At 46.6% G+C, this 15,028-nt stretch overlaps 1 protein-coding gene across 1 annotated transcript in view; it reads left to right on the forward strand.

Annotated features, from left to right (window-relative positions):
- Positions 1-15,028, forward strand: part of LOC137432826 (uncharacterized) — a 398,393-nt gene that overhangs the window by 57,264 nt on the left and 326,101 nt on the right. The gene's annotated exons all lie outside the window — the stretch shown is intronic.

Here is a 15,028-nt window from a genome sequence, read left to right on the forward strand (position 1 = left end):
GTAGAAGCAGGTCACATTTTGTAAACCGCAAATGGGCTGGTTCCACAAGTCTGCAAATGTCGAGGTCTACGGTTTTTTTTGGTCCATCCAGTCTGTGGAGAGTTTGGTTCTTCTCGTTTTACAGTTTTCGATTGTGGCCTTGTTTTGTCGTAGATGGTCAAATATTGTTCCTTGGCATCCTCTTTTACATGCCTCCTGTAAAAGGCCTCGAGGCATCGTTGTTGTGTTAGGTACCGTTACATCATTTCTGTGCTGATTCCTGTCAGAAGTCTGTATGTTGTTGGTAGACATGTTAATGGTCTATACTTGTGAGGTCGTTGGGTTTCTTCAGATTTTGTGCTGAGGACGGTGTTACCCTCTGTGAGTCATTTATCCATTACCTCCTCCATTTGGATAAGTTTGTTTAATGGATAAGAGCATCTAGTTGCTTCAGCCAAAAATTCGGAATTCCATCCGGGCTCGGGCTTTTAAAGTTCGGCATTTTGCAAGGAAGTTTTTTTCCTCTTCTTCTTCAATCATCACTGGGGGCATTTCTTCAGATGTCGTTTTTTTCGGACAGTGTTTTTCATGGCCACATCTTCCCCACTCTTTTCCAAGTTTCAGATCCAGTCCACCACCTTGTTATGTTCTATTGGTTCTTCACAGATTTCTTTCGAAAACTTTTCAAGTCTTTCCTTCTTGGGGGGACTTGTTACATCTTGCCTTTGCTTTCTTAGTTTGTGGTAGAATCTTCTGAGGTTGTTTTCAAGCAACTTTTTTTAATCCCTTGTTAACTTTGTCAGCGTTTTTTAAAATCTTCCTTGCTATCATTTCGTTGAAATGCAGAAACGAGTCAATGAAAAAGCACAGCGCATGCACTAAAGGCTTGGTTTGGATACATACATCATTTCGAAAGTACTGCATTCCAAGGATTCATCGATCAATAATCTTTGTTATTGAATCAAAATGGTCATTTGGACCATTGAACCTGTGGCACAAATTAATTCGGGGTCGTCAGTTGGACTTCTGGGATGATGTCAAGATCAGGATGCAACATCATTCTCACATGGGCAAAGAAAGTTGTTGTTTTTTTGCAACACCCACAATATGTGAATTTTTTTTCGACTTTTAATTTCAGATAAAAATGAGTATCATGTCCTTTGGCTTGGAGGAGCTTTGGGAATCTGCTTGCTGTTGCTGTGCTTACTTCCTGAATGGTTTATCTGGAAGAGGGTTAAAGGTAAGAGAAGCCCAGTTTTACAATCTGGTTTGGTTTGTTTTGAGTCATCTCTCGCACCCCACACACTCAAACCCTCAACTGCACACACACATACACTCAAAATTCCTCACCCCACTCGCCAAAGCCTCACCTTGCCCCCCACAAACACCCACTCCTCTTCTTGACCCTCCCAACACCCCCCCCCCCTCCCCATCTCTAACCGTCTGGACCTCAAACATATGAGATCTCCACTCTCACCTGACAGATCTCTCAAGCCAGGCCACCGCCAATACACCAGACATCATCTGTTTAACACAATCCTTCATCCCACAGGATGTCGCTGTTACGGAGTCCTCTACAATCTCCTGGTCTCGGTAACCTCCGAACCCCGAGAGGAACCCCGGCAGAAAAATATGTTACCCTGTGTTGAAAATAATAGTGAAACCACACCAATGATTATAAATGAACAAAATTGTATTAGAAATCACACACAGGAATAACGGGATAACAGATGGCCATTAAGAGTGCACTCTATATATATCTTATATAAAGTCAAGTGACTCACTGCTCTGCCAGCAAATGAACGGACACTCCTCAATGTCTCTATGACTTTTCCCAAGGCGAATGGGAGTCGCTCCAGCGGTCGATGGAACGAAATCCGGTCGAAGCCCGAATCTCGCTCTCCGGTCGATATCCGAAGCGTGTACAGTGGGCAAGGGTGCTCTTCCCGCCAAACTGTACAACGGCGCCCTCCAGAGGCGCACCTTCACCGCTCCCTCAGCAAACCGCAACGTAATTGGAGACGAAGCGGTCGCACCGACTCATCCCCGACAGACGGTAGGATGTTGGGTGTGAAGATGACATGAAGCAAACGTTCACAGGTGTTCGAAGCACAGGGTTCAAAATGGCCGACGGCTCTGGCTTGAGCCGATGCGACGAGGCAAGGATTCGTCGGAATCTCAGCGCCCCAAATCTGTCTACGCAGATTTATCCACTCCAGCGAATATTCTTATCGCCGGATGTCCCTTCCAGGAACTCAAAATCCCCTCGCGGCTGTTGGTAAACCTGTTCGTTATGGAGCGCTGACGTCACGCGTCCTCTCCAACTTGGTTCACGCTGCTTCTTCCTCTTCACCTCATTGTCTTCTCCTTCAGTTTCCTGTTTCACTTACAGTTATCCTTTTTAACTTTTGATAACCGTTCGTGAATAATAAACCTTGTGAAACAAATAATAATACATAATATCAGAAATATGTACAGTGGGTGAAAACCACCCCAGCGGAAGTGACGAATCCGTAACAGTCGCCTACTCCTTCATGTCTCTCCCTAATTATTGTCTCTTTCGATTTGATGGGCCTGAACTACGCCCCGGCAGCAGATTTGCCCTTTACATCAATAATTCAATTTCTCACTGCCCTTGTAATGATTCAAACCTCCAAAACCTCAGGAGTACCTCTGGCTGTGACGTGCCCTCCGCTCGCACCTCTTGTTCATCTGTGAATTATACCATCCTCCTAAATGTGATGAGTACATCCACATCTCACTCTCTCTCAGATAACATGGACAACGTTTTCACCACTCATCCCAGCTTCCTCATATGTGGTGATTTAAATTAAACTCCCCCACTCTCTTCAATCCCACTCCTCCCTCCAGGTCTTTAAAACAGCTGTTCACCACCATCTCTTATCTTCCCCCATCCAAAACCTTGATCTTTTCTACCCCCGCTAATTCACCCCAGATCCACTTTTTTGAAATTCCAACTCCAAGCCCTCTCCCTCCCACAGTTCTCTCGATGTCCCTGTTCTCAAATGTTGTGTTTGTGTCCTTCCCCCTCTCTCCCCATCTTGTCTAACGCTCCCCTTATTTTGTGTTTTATGTGTCGGTTTGACTTTTTGTGTGATTAATGTTAGCTCTTTCACGAGCCTCGATCTTGTATACAAAAAAAAACAACTTGTCACCATGCAACTTGTCTGGGTGTTGTTGCCTCTCTCACCAGTCATGGCACCTCAGCAAAAGACTTCTGTGCCTCAATGGCACTGACTGAACCTTTCAACCCGGATTTCTCCCAATGGAAATCTTCCCTTCTGAACTTGGTGATGACACAAATTTCCCGCAAACGTCGCCTGCTCTTCCTCTGGTTGGTTCAACTGATCATGTGCTTGTGAAAGTCACCATCTCTCTGACTATTCTCAGAGAGCTGCCTCAGCGCTGGCGAGTCTGGCATTTCACCCATCAGAATGACAGGGACTGCAAGCAGCCATGTCTCCTCAGGATTGGTCTCTCACATTTACTGTCCCTGATATTAACTCAGCCTGGGAATTCTTCCACAGAAACCTGCTCCCTCTCATGTACAAATTCATCAAATCTTGTTTTCAATCCTCCTACCCTTCCTCCAGACCATGGTACACTGAATCATGTGGTGAGGCAGTTGCTCTGCAACAAATTGCCTTCTCTTCCTGGAACACTCATTCAGACCGAAGGCAATCTCAGTCGATTCCAAAAAGTCCGCAACAAGTGTGTGTCCACTCTCAGGAGAGCTAGAAAACATCATCTATCCAACCTCATGAAAGAACTTCCAAACTTGTCTCCCCCCTCTTTGTTCAGCTGGTCAATCAGTCGTTTCTTTCTTCTCCATGAGTGGATGTTCAAACCGATGTGGACTGGAAGAGGATGATCCCGCTTTTAAGAATGTTGACGCTTATTCTCCTTTTGTAACCTCTTCTTATAGTTGATGAAGCCTGGTGTTGGCTTCGCGGTTCGGGTGCTGACTTGGGATCCTCGGATCCTGAGTTCGGATCCCTGTCCATCATTGAATTAACACCAGGTGTTAGGCAACACCACTCAGGCCCATTTTAAGTATTATCAACACGAGCATCTTGAGACTATTCGGCAAAGATTTGTTCTGACAGTTTGTTGTGTCATACACTGAAAACCTGAAAGCCTCAACTTCAAACAGTTATGTTCAGATTATTTTGCAATGTTGGCAGGTTCTGCAGGATTATCTGCAGGCCTTCAGGTTTGTAATCCTGAACCAAACAAACTATCATTTTACATTGTTTGCATCAACAGAAACGTATCATTTGTGCAATTTGACTGCTCTTGGATTCCACATTTCTGGAAATATTCAAGCAAGTCATTTTTGTTGGTGGAGATATCCAAAACAAGTCCCTTTAGGTTTAGGTGTTCTTCATAAGCTCTATGAACATCAGCAAAATTGAAAATATAGTTTCCCTCCTTAATGGAAGTTTCCATTTCTGTCCCACCTTCGGAAAAACTCTGAGCCTTGGCAATTTTCTCATCTCTCTCTATGACGACCAATAGGTGATTGTTTTCTCTTGGATATCTTTGATATCGGTTGCGGTACTTTGTCCATCATTTCAATTGGTATTTGGCCTCTGTAGCCACACGATCACTAAAAATTTTCAGTTGGATTATCACAAATTTTGGCAAGTAATCCAACATGTCAGTGGCCATTTCCTTCAGAGACATCTGCATCGAGAGTAGTGGATTCATGAAGTCTTTCATCACTCTCTTCCTCACTTTAGATACACAGGTTCTTGGTCAATGAAGACACTTGCCGCTTTGGGTGATACTGATCATCAGATTCTGCTGATTCCTTTTGTGTTTTTGCTTTAACAGGGACCAACATTGAATTGTTTAATTTCTGGTGACCTAATTTATGCCACAAGGCCTTATTGCCCAGGAGAACTTTTGCTGTTACATTCACCGGTAAATATTCCATCATTGTGAATTCATCAACATTTTTGAAGAACTTGATGTAAACATCCACATGATCTCTAACACGACTGTGGAGGCCTTCAGATGCCTTCTTCTGACAATCAATATTGAGAGCCATGTTGACTTATACATGAAAGCAGAAGATGGTACACATGAAAAATTACACATGAAATCATCAAGCACTTTGGTGTTTGGAAGAGTAGAAGATGTCGAGAAATGTGCTCTGTATGGCAGCCATTTTGAAATTCACGAGGAGTTTTGTGTCAGCAATTTGATTAGAAAAAATATTCTGTCATTCAAAATGTTATGCACGTTAAAAACATTAATATCGGCATTTACATGTGGGTCTGTAAATATAACAACATGGCATGCATATATGTACTCGTATATACTGTCGCGCAACTCCGATTAACACCAGAGTTGCGGAGGCCGATTACGAGGCTTTAACTCCCGAGGCGAAAACTCAATAGCGGATTCCAAAACCAAAGCGCGCAGGATGGAGGGGAACGACGAGAGCCCCGCAGCCTTATCTATTAAAATCAAACAGGAAACTGCATTCAGGTATATACAGAAAATAATACAACGATTTATTAATGAAAAGCAAGGACAGAAAAATACGCACCGGTAATTAACTATTCTAAATCGGGATCCCGCACTCCAGACCTCAAATACAAAACGGGGGATTATGAATTAACAAAGAAACACGTCTTTTGTGTCAAAATGTATGCGGATGCGGCTTATCTGTCTCGTCGTCTTCTTCTCGGTCTGGACGAATCCTCCGTCCGCCTCGCACGCTCCGCTAGGCCCGAGGCAACGCCCTCGCCGCTGCACCCGAGGTCCCGCTCCAAGCTCCGAAGCACCGCGAGATCCGTGCACCAATCTCCAAAACACCACGAGGTCCCACAGCAGGACAGCGAGCTCCACCCAGGCTACACCTCAGCCCAACTCGGGTCGGGGTCTGAACTGCGCTGCCAGGAATCCAACTGCTTGTCAAGGCGTCCGGTGCTCACTCTCAACTCAACTCAACTTGGTTCAGCGCACCTCCGAACTGCACTGCCGAAAATGGCGTCCGACCCTCGATAATATCTCCGGCCGATGACGTCACATTGGCGCACTGCTCTGCCAATCAGAGCCTCCCACGACTCGCCGGCTCATCCAGAGGTACGCCTACTGCACCACTGCCGCTCCCGTCCCCGACTCCGTGGTCACCGCACATGCTATGCGAAGTGGGTAGGCCTTTCGGAGGTGTTAATGGTGGCGGCCAATTGTGGCGGAGTTCCAGCCCGATTTCTTCCTCAGTCATGTCAGGGGGGAGGGCGTCATTTATTGTTGTACTAAGGGTCCTAACTAATGTTTATGTGGTTTGCAGTGCCATAATGGACAAAGGTTTGACTACTAGGTGAGACATACAAGGGCTATACTCATTATTCCCAAACTATCACCTGAATCTCCTGGTAGATTCACAATCATACATCTTACTATCACCTGAATCTCCTGGTAGATTCACAATCATACATCTTATCCCGACAAACGCCTAAACATGAAGAACTTATTACAGGTAGATTCCCTATCGCTACAGTCGAATACCTACCTATACAGATCTACCTGGCTCTAGATATTGCGTTACCCCCAGACATAACACAGCCCCCCACCTGGAACCATAGCTCCTGCTAGGTTCACTGCAGGCGCTACCATTCCAGCCTTAAAACTTACTGTCTCACACTTACTTAGCCTATGAAACAAATCAGGAGGGCTGTGGGAAGTGAGGCGGACTACCTACCTACACTTCCTTAACATGCTAAACCCCTTAACCATCATGCAATCAAATATTTACAATGGTCTTCATTGCTCCTGCGGAGGGAGGAAACAAACAACACGGAACCCTAACTTAACCACAAACTTAGCCACTTACTCCGAAAATTCCAAAACTCTACAAAACATTTTTACATACCCCGGTCGACAGACCGCGTCCCCCAGTGGATGCCATAAGACACAACCTTACCTGCGGGGCCATCCCCAATGCACCCCCTAAATTTCCACGGGCCCTGTCCAGATGTTGCAGGTGAGTGACATGGCTCGGTGGATTTCGCCCACATTCATTCAACACAAACCCCTTATCCACGCATTCTCAATCCATAAATCATCACTACATTTCAAAAATCAACAAAGCACTTACTTCAATACACCCCCCCCCCCCCCCGGCAGGAGCATGGCATTGATGTCATATCATGTGTGCATTCCTCAACAGGGCAGCGGGGAGGTACCGCACAAAAAGATGGTGGGGGCGCTTCAGGCTGTGGTGCACGCAGTCCCAAAAACAAGTCAACCGACTTACACGTTCATTGCCCCCCCCCCCCCCTTTACCTCTTGGCCCATGGCAGCCCAACAGCCCCTTTTCGCCGTTACCTCGCCGGTGAGGGTCTCCACACACACCAGGCTCCTCCACGGCCTACTGCTTCAGCGCAGCAACATGGGTCACCGGGGGACTTCCTCACCCCGCGGCACCCAACCAGACCCTCCACCGACGAGCTCCAATTTCCAGTTACCACCGGCTGCCAGGGGTAATTGCCGCAGAGGGGGGCCGCAGGCATCGCTCCTCAGAGCTTGATCCGTACCTGCGGACACACACACACCTTCCCCACCCACAAGACCCCAAAACACACTTCCTCCCCCGCTGCCATTCAATTCTCCACACAACTCAGCACAATTCAACACAATTCCATAGATGGTGTAAACGGTGTTACAAAGCTTGCCCATGGCCTGCTACATATGAGATCCCATTCACAGTTCAAATCATTGAATCATTACACATTTCCATAAGCACATTTCCATTTCCAAAACACATTTCAAAACTCAATAATCACCACTCGCTCATATTTCTCCAACCTCACGACCACATAGAAACACATCACCTCAACACATAAACACACGCCACCCACAAGACACTGTGTGGCCCCCATTCCATCCCCTCACCAGCCATGTCATCACTCTCACCCACCTCCCAACTCCAAATTACACGTCCCCAAAATTTCCAAGCAAGTCCTGGAGCCTGGGACGGTACGCCTCAAAACACTCACCTCAAGTGCAGGTAGTTGCAGGTTGGTCGGGTCCAAGAGTGTCATCCACCACACCTAATTTCCCCCTCACCCTTCCAATCCACCCCGGAGCCTCCCGACCCATGTAGGAGCTCAATCTATCCCCGTGAACCATCTGTGGAAGGGTATGCGGGCCCATCTGAATTTTGAACACCACATCAGTCACCTGCCGAAGCACCACCCCGGGGCCCTTCCAAGCTAAGGTGCGTTTTGGGCACACCCCCTTCCTTCTCCGGGGCTAGTAGAGCCAAACAAGGTCTCCGGGAAGGAACCGAGGTGTGTGTGCCCGAGCGTCATACCGCGTTTTCATATGCACAGAAGCCAAGCCAATTTGCTTCCTCGCAAACTCATGAGCCTTTTCCATGCTCGCTTTCAAATTGGTTGCATAGCTTTCCACAGTTGGCTCACCCGGTTCCCCTGGTGACGGTCCCATCAACAAATCTGTGGGGACTCGCATCTCCCTACCGAACATCAACAAGGCGGGGGTGCACTGAGTCGTCGCATGCTGGGCGGTCCGGTATGCCATCAATATAAAGGGGAGGTGCTCGTCCCAATCCTGTTGGTTTTCAGATGTAAAGAGGGCCAATTGTGTCAACAGTGTCCGGTTGAACCTCTCTACCATCCCATCCGATTGAGGCCTAAGGGGGGTCGTCCGGGTCTTGTGAATTTGGAGGAGCTTGCACACCGACCGCAGGAGGGCGGATTCAAAGTTCCGGCCCTGGTCGGTGTGTAGCTCCCTTGGAACTATCTCCCGATAGCCAAATCGGGAGAAGAATCACTCAACTATAACTTGAGCTACCAGCCGGGCTTCCTGGTTGGGCAATGGGTAGGCTTCTGGCCACTTGGTGAAGTAGTCCATTGCCACCATAATGTACTGATTCCCTCGGCGGGTGGCTGGCAGGGGCCCCACCACATCCACTGCCACCCGCTTGAGTGGTGCTTCGACATTGTACACCTGGAGCGGAGCCTTGCGCGCACGTGGGCGTCCCTTCTTACCGCAGCAGAGGTCGCAGGATCTCACCCAATTTTGAATGTCTCTGCCCGAATTCACCCAGTAGAACCTCTGCCACAATTTGGACAAAGTTTTAGCCATGCCCAAATGTCCCATTGTCCTAGTCCCATGCACGTGCCCCATAACCACTTCCTTCAATTTGTTTGGTACAATTATCAACCAGGAAGCTACATCGCCCGTTGGTGTCACCCACTTTCTGAACAAATAGCCATCTTCAACCCCAACATCTGCCACTGTGCCCAATAGGCCTTTACCTGGGCCCCGTGTGGAGCAATCTCCTTCCAAGAAGGTCTTTCGTCCTCCTCTAGCCAATGAAAAAGGGGCCCCAAAACAGGATCCTCCCTTTGACTCTCTCGCCAATTCGCATCGCCCAATTCAGGTGGGGGTTGTGGCAAAGTTCGCCTGGTCACTCTCACTGCATATATGCATGCATCAATTTGGTCCTGCCCAATTGGATCCTTGGCTTCTTGTCTATCACAAAATTTGCACTGTGCCTCCCAACAGGGGCACCGAGAGAGAGCGTCTGCATTGGAATGTGCTTTGCCGGGCCGATGTTGCACAGTGAAATTATACTGCTGCAGCCTCTCAAGCCACCTTGCAATTTGTCCCTCTGGCTCTTTGAACCGAAGAAGCCATTGCAAGGAGGCATGATCCACTCGGATCACAAACTCCCTCCCATAAAGGTAAGGGTGAAAGTGTCCAACTGCAGACAGGGCCAATAGTTCTTTGCGGGTAACGCAATAATTTCGTTCGGGCCTCGAAAGTGCCCGACTGTAATACGCAATAACCCTCTTGACACTGTTACGTGGTCCCCTCGGTGAATACCTGGTCTCGGTGACCCCCGGACCGTGAGAGGAACTCCGCCAGCAAGCTGTACTATATATGCGCTTTCGCCACGCAATCCATATGAATTTCACCCAGGAGACAACTGATGTTCAAGGCTATATTTCCAATGGTAATGATACCATACAATTCCAATGACACAACCACGGAGATTTTCCCCGAGCAATCAACAATACACAACCATCAACAATATTTCCAATTCACAATCAATTCCCTAGGATTAAGATGGCCATCTTATACATGTGTGTCCCGGTGAGTACTCACACCCCCTTTCGGTCTCTGCTCCTCACAATGTCTCTGGGCCCCTCCTGACCAAGATACTGGTCGGCGTCTCCGCACTCGGGCGGTTGAACGAACCCCGGGTGGACGTTTCTCCACCGGGCAGGTATCGTACCAGGCACCGTGGCTGCAGCCCCTCGTGGCCACGCGGAGCGGGTACGGTAGAGCAAGCCAAACCCCACGCCGCTTGCAAGGCGCGTTAGGCCCCAACGTGCGACCCGCACACGTCTGTTTGGACGGTGCCGCAAACGATTCCAGACGCGGGGTCGATGCACGGCCCCACGTTAGGGTGCATCAAACGCCCTTAGGTTCTTGGATTTTAATGTCTATTCTCTCAAATGTTACACTTGTTGGTAGAAGTATGTATGCAAAAAATAAATGAAATCAGAGGTGGTCCTGGGTGGCCACCGGCCACTTTTATATATTTAGGGCCATTTTCGGGGCCGCACTATGTAAAAATGTTTGATTTTGTTATTTTACACCCAAACCTAGTCATGTTTGGTATCAAATTGAAGGTCTTGATGAGAGGAATACAAATATAACAATTTTATGCAAAAAACGATGGTTTGATAATTAGTTTGTATTTTTACATGAATGAAATCGGAGGTCTAATCGTGGGTCCCATACTAGTAGTCTAATAATATCCTTTATTTTCTTTCAGATGGCAGATAAGAAGACCAGATTAGCAAGTGCCATTTTTGGTCTTGGCAATGCTTTTACAGAAGCAGATGGTACATTGACAGGAGTCCGCCTCCCAACTTGCCGGCAGGTTCTTCGATGCGTGATGTGGTACATCCAGAAAGAAATATGTGAAGGCAAACAAACTCAGCCACTGAAATGGAAATCTGCCAGCATCGTCCTTATCCAGCTGAAAAAATTCTACACTAAAGCAAATATTCCTATGCTTTCAGACCATCAATGCTGCAAACTAATACTTGACCTTCTTAATGACAATAACAAATTGCGTCAAATACCTGTTTCTCGCCGAGAATCTCCAAGCACTTTGGCTAAGTTGCAAACCATGAATGAACGTCTTGATAAGACCTTTGGTGTATGGACAAAAGATGCAATGACAAACATTAAGAATGAGGAAGATAGAGTATTTTTAGAGTCAATGAAATCTGACAGAGTAGCCTCATTTGGTGGTGTTGACAAGAAGAAAGTTGATAAAGATCATAGAAAAGAAAAACGCCTCTTAGCGGAAGCTTCAAGACGAGAACGTCATGAATCATCCAGTGTACAAGAGATGACAATTAGTTCTGTATGCTCTGATGATAGTGACTCTGCAGATAGCTTGGAAGAAACTGAAGAAGAGGCGATTCCAGAGTTTCAAAGGAAGCGTAGTCACCACAGATCAACATATGCAGGTACATCTGCCTTTATTCCTCATGATATTCTGAAAAGACATTCAGTTGTGTCTGTTGCTACTCGACTAAACATAACTCCTGTTCAACAGGTTGCGCTCACCAAAGCTGTAATTCAAGAGGCAGGAGGTGATCCACGTCGTGTGGCCAAGTCGTACTCAACTGCTGATAAGGCTCGACGATCAATAACAAGTGCTATCGCCAAAGATATTCAAGAAAATTGGATCGCCCCAACAGCTGCAACACTTCACTGGGATGGCAAGCAGATACCAACGCTCACAAACAAGAATGTCAAGGAAGAAAGATTGCCAGTGTTGGTTGGGAATGCCACTGATGTAAAGCTACTGGGGGTGGCTAGATATCCTCCTGGAAGTGATAGGTCATCAGGTGACATCATTGCCGAGCACACTTACACGTATCTACATTCATGGAAGTGCAAACAATCAGTTGTCAACTTATGTTTTGACACAACAGCATCAAACACTGGACACGTTACAGCTGCCTGTGTTACCATTCAATCAAAACTGGACCGTGCTCTTCTGTGGTGTGCATGTCGCCATCATGTTGGAGAGGTAATCCTGGATCATGTGTTTGACGTTCTCAAAATTGAGGCATCAAAGTCTCCAGAAGTATCTTTGTTCCAAAAATTCCAGAAGAATTGGGAACGCATATCGCATGCAAAGAATGAAAGTTTAACCAAAATTGACATTTCCATGTACAATGACTATGCACAACAGCTGCTTTTATCCTGCAAAAACAAGGTTTTAAGCACAATCCGCACAAGCGCTTCATACTGTAGGGAAGACTACAAGGAAATGGCACAACTCTGCCAGGTAGTCCTCGATGATGATGTCACAAAACAAGGAACACTCCACAGACCAGGGGCCATGCATAAAGCAAGGTGGATGTCAAAGATTCTTTATTCCATCAAAATATGCCTACTTGAAGAGCAAATTTCTCTACTACCTCGAGGAACTGTAACAACACAACATCAACAGAAAAAACTGAAGGAGTTTGTTGTTTTTGTTGTTTATATTTATTGTGATTGGTGGCTCATATGTCAGTCTGCTTCAAATGCCCCATGGTTTGATTTGTGCTTTTACAAGACTCTGCTCAACTATAAAGCTGTCAACTCAACCATTTCAGTCAGCGCTGTGAAAGCCTTTGATAGACATTTGTGGTATTTAACCCCAGAACTGGTTGTTTTGGCACTGTTCAGCAATGCAATTCCTCAAAAGGATCGTCGTGCCCTTGCAGATGTGTTACTGGCCATACAACCAGATGAAATGCCAAGCACTCCAAAACACCGCTACGGTTCTGGATATGGCAAACCGTCATTTCCAAAAATTACAGAAGCGACAACCCTGGCTGATCTTGTGAACGAGGACTCGTGGTTTACAGTAAACCTTCTTCACCTAGATATGACCTTCCTAACAGAGGATGTTGACACTTGGCAGAACAATGAGCACTTCAAGGCAGCCAAGTCCATTGTGGATGGGCTTAATGTTGTGAATGACCCTGCGGAGAGAGCAGTAAAGCTCGCAACTGATTTTGTCTCAACTGCAAGAAGAGAAGACCACTTCCAAAATCTTCTTCAAGTGGTTGAATGTGACCGCAAAGCGAGGCCAAATTTGCGGAAACGAGCAAAGTTGGAGTAGTGACATTGGCGTTGTGCTTAATACATTTTCAAACTTTTAATCAATGAAAGTACAATACTACAACACTGTACTACAACTTTGTAATATGAAGAACGATTTTGGTTAATTTTACATTGACATGTAAGGTTGTTTTAACTGTTTGATATTAGGCATTTAGTAAAAGTAGGACTTTACTTTTGTATATAGGTATAATGGTTAATTTTACATTATCTTGTAGTTAATTTTACATTATCTTGTAAAGTAGTTTAGCTGTGGCCCTAAATGGCCCTAAATATATAAAAGTGGCCGGTGGCCACCCAGGACCACCTCTGATTTCATCTATTTTTTGCATACATACTTCTACCAACAAGTGTAACATTTGAGGGAATAGACATTAAAATACAACAACTTTTTGAAAATCATGGGGCGTTTGATGCACCCTACCCCACGTCAACTTGACGTCTCCACCGGGCAGGTACTCCCCGGTAATTCCTCTCGCCAGACAGGCTTCGGAACGCCGCTTTTTCACGCAGCGCAAGGTCGATCCCACCTTTTGTCGGAGCGGGCGAGGAAGAATAATACTCGTCCTTTTCCCTCGTGTCTTTTCCTCTTCCGTTTCCGGTCACTTCCGTTTCCGGCCACTCCCTCAGAAGGGCTCCTGACCCTCCAACCACAACAACTACACAACAACTTAATATACTACACACGGATAAGCAAAGACCTGAATGGTAATTCACATACATTCACATAAATATGTAACAACACCCTGTTGCATTTGTGACAACACAGCTCCCAATCCTTCCTGGCTCGCATCTGTGTCCAGGATGTAATTGCCATCATTCGTCGGGTATGCCAAAACTGGGGCCTCCACCAGACGTTGTTTTAAGTGACTGAATGCCTCGATGCAGCTCTCTGACCATATAAATCGGGCTCCTTTCTCCGTCAATTTGTGCAAGGGTCTTGCAATTTCTGCGAAATTTGCCACAAAACTCCTGTAGTAAGGGCAGAGGCCAAAAATCCTCTGACCTCCCTTACATTTTTGGGGGCGGGCCACTCTTTTACTGATTTTACTTTTCCAGGGTCAGTGGTCACGCAGCTCTCGCTAATCACGTGACCCAGGTAAGTCACCTCTCTCCTGAAAATTTCGCACTTGCCCGGATTAAATTTCAACCCAGCACCCCTTAACCTCTCAAATACCTCTGACAATTTTTAGCAGCCTCTTCAAATGTGGGAGCGTGGACCAATACGTCATCCAGATGGACAAGGCAAGTCTGCCATGGTAAGCCATTTAAAACACGTTCCATCAGACGCTCAAACGTGGTAGGGGCATTGCACAATCCAAAAGGCATGACTACAAACTGCCAGAGCCTTTGCTGTGGTGAACGCTGTTTTCTCTCTCGCCACTTTATCCATCTCCACTTGCCAATAACCACTCTTTGAATCCAATGTAGAAAACCATTTTGAGCCTGAAACGGCATCGAGGGTGTCATCAATCCTTGGCAGGGGATACGAGTCTTTGAGTGTCACGTGATTGAGCTGGCGATAGTCCACACAGAACCGAGTACTCCCATCCTTCTTTTTCACCAGCACAATGGGTCACACCCAAGGACTCACCGAGGGCTCGATAAGTCCGGCTCTTTCCATTTTGCTCACCTGTTCTTCTGCCTCCTCTTTCTTAGCGAAAGGGAGCCGCCTTGGCAGTTGGTGAACAGGCTGAGCCTCGCCAGTACTAATTTGGTGCCTGACAAGACTCGTGCGTCCAACATCCTCGGGGGAGAGAGAAAAAACATCCAAGTTCTTACCAACCAAATTGTGCAATGTGTCTACCTGCTCCGATGTTAGGCCCTCTTCAGAGCGTGTCAT

The sequence above is a fragment of the Myxine glutinosa genome, chromosome 8 (genome assembly GCF_964187855.1).
Source record: "Myxine glutinosa chromosome 8, kmMyxGlut1.1, whole genome shotgun sequence".
Taxonomy (NCBI): domain Eukaryota; kingdom Metazoa; phylum Chordata; class Myxini; order Myxiniformes; family Myxinidae; genus Myxine; species Myxine glutinosa.